We start from the raw sequence: 3130 nt of genomic DNA, 5'->3' as shown, positions 1-3130 counted from the left end.
TTATAACTCTCTGTAATCACACACAAAACAACTTTACACAACAAAATACACAGAACGCAAACAACATTCTAAACTCAACAGGTTACACATTACACACTAAAACAACACATTACACACACTAGTAAAACACCTTAACAACGAGTTTTCGATTAAAGCTGTTGGCTAACAGAACTTTGTTGTGACGTTAGCTAACGTTAGCGCTCTTGGCTCTCAACGCGAGACCTCGAGTTCGATTCTCGGAGGCGTCTTGGTATCGATTAAAGCTGTCGGCTGGTTCCTTCCAATTAGGAAACCGGCCATAGTCAGCGCTCCAGACTCTCTTCACCGAGAGTACGAGTTCGATCACCCAAGGCGCCTTAAGAACGCAGACAAAACCTCATACAACATGTTACACTATTTCACACTCGCAACAACACTTCTTACACAACACTAACACACGCAGGGTAACGGCTCTCTCCCAGTCTCATGCTTCTCCATGGGCGACGCCCTACAGTAATAGATAGGAATAAATTCATGTCCAAAAGTCTAATGATATGAAACATAAAGTTTCAGTACAGACAGTGGAAAAAAGAAGGAAAAAAAGTTTAAAACAGTGCCTTCACCATGGAAGACATCATCATTTCCATACAGTTAAAATGGAAAATATTTTCATTACAAAATCCACCATCAAGCTATAGTATCAGTTTTTTTTTCACCAAAGTAGCAAAATTACTACTAGTGATAGAAGTATACTTAAACTGATCAATAAAAAGTATACAGTGGTTACTATTATAGTAGAGAAGAAAATGAGATGTGACTTTAAGGCATCATGCAAAGAATTACTACAAAATACATGTATCACAGGGATAGGAAAAATGTGCACTTCTGGACAGCATTACAATTTTTCTGACAGAACCCTATCGTAGGATGGATACATATGACAGTTTTTTTCTTTGTGTGCCTCTCACAAAAAACAGTAACTGGCTCTACTCATGATTGTTTTAACTATGATATCAATGCCTCAAGGGGTGTGAAGGAAACTTCACGTGGAGTGCTCTAGTTTTTTATCATTTCCGTTGCTCTAGCTGGAATAGATGTTGATTGCTTTAGCAGCTTTGCAGCATCTTGCTCCCCGGTTTCACGCAATTTCATCTCTGTGGCATAAACTAACGTTGCTGTTGAGTTTTTCGTCCGTATTTCTTCAGTTTTCCTTCTTTTTGTTCTGTCACTAGCACAAGGAAAGTTTGATAATGGTCTTCCCATACAAGTTTGCAACTGAACTTTTGGACACTCACTAAAATCATTACTGTTACTATACTATAATACTCTCTCTCACTTTCACTTTACTGTGAAAACTGGACAAATACAATTTTTTTTGAGGCTCAGATAATCGCATCATATACTGAACCCTAAAAAATAACGCTTAAAATACCATTCTTCCATAATAATTACTTGCTATCACATGGAGTATCATCTAAATATTACACAAGTAATATACTGAACACTCAAAAATAGCGCTTGAAATACAATTCTTCCATAGTAATTACTTACTATCACATGGAGTATCATCTAAATATTACGCAAGTAATATACTGAACCCTCAAAAACAGGGCTTGAAATACAATTCTTCCATAGTAATTACTTACTATCACATGGAGTATCATCTAAATATTACGCAAGTAATATATTAAACCTCCAAAAACAGCGCTTGAAATACAATTCTTCCATAGTAATTATTTACTATCACATGGAGTATCATCTAAATATTACGCAAGTAATATACTGAACCCTCAAAAACAGCGCTTGAAATACAATTCTTGCATAATAATTACTTACTATCACATGCAGTATCATCTAAATATTACGCAAGTACCCATAACCCAAAAAATGTGGTCACATGCTTTTGACAAGAAAATGGGACATTTCTACCACTGCGCACCCCTCAGCTGAATAAAAAAGCCCGAACTTCGACTTGTCCAACATTTGAAAGTGCGGTTCATAAAACACACACACACACACACACACACACACACACACACACACACACACACACACACACACACACACACACACAAAGGATTACAAAGGCGGAGCATGCCGACAGGAGACCTTTTGATCCGGATGCAAAAAAAAAAAAAAAAAAAAAAATTAATAATAAATTAAAACTATAATAATGTAAAAATAAATAAAATACATAAATAAATGCATAGGTATAGTTGAATAACAAACAAAAAGGTAAATAGTAAATGATTATAAATTGACATATAACTAATGATAAATGAAAATCAGACAGACAAATTATAACAAAACAAAAACAAATAATATAAGATAAATTATAATCATTACAGCATCTTACTTAGGTATTTATCTAAATGATTCTTAAAGCTTCGAACTGAACTACATTGCACTACCTGTGCAGGAAGTTTATTCCATTAATTAACTACACGGTTGGCAAAGTTGTTTCTACCTACTTCCAAATTGAATCTATTCCCGGACAGTTTGAGACCATTGTTTCTTGTCTGATTCTCATTCAATGTGAAAATTTGGTCACTTTTGATGTTGTCAATTCCCTTTAAAATCTTAAAGACCTGTATCAAGTCACCTCTGAGTCTACGCTTTTTTAGGGAAAACAGATTCATGTGCTTAAGTCGATTTTCGTATGATTTATTTTTGATATTTGGAATCAGTTTTGTGGCTCGCCGTTGTACTTTTTCCAGTCTGTCAATGTCTTTAATGAGATTCGGTGACCATACGGAAACAGCATATTCCAAATGTGGACGAACTAACGATTTATATAGCTTGTTAATGAGTGATGGACTTTTGAAATCAAAAGATCGCGCAATCAATCCCAGAATCTTATTTGCTTTCTCAGAGGCTGAAATACACTGCTTGGATGATTTGAGGTCGTTACTGATAATTACGCCGAGATCTTTTTCACTATCCACTTTTGTTAACGAATTTCCAAATAACTTGTAATCGTACTTACTGTTATTTTTACCTATGTGCATTACCTTGCATTTACTTGTGTTAAATTTCATTAGCCACTTTTCAGACCATTGCTGTAATTGATCTAAATCTTCTTGAATATCTAATTGGTTTGAGTGATCATTTGCCACTCCGCACAGTTTTGTATCATCAGCAAATTTGGAAA

Source organism: Oratosquilla oratoria, chromosome 10, assembly GCF_046742065.1.
Source record: "Oratosquilla oratoria isolate Oo_2021 chromosome 10, ASM4674206v1, whole genome shotgun sequence".
NCBI lineage: Eukaryota > Metazoa > Arthropoda > Malacostraca > Stomatopoda > Squillidae > Oratosquilla > Oratosquilla oratoria.
Note: the sequence above shows the minus strand (reverse complement) of the source record.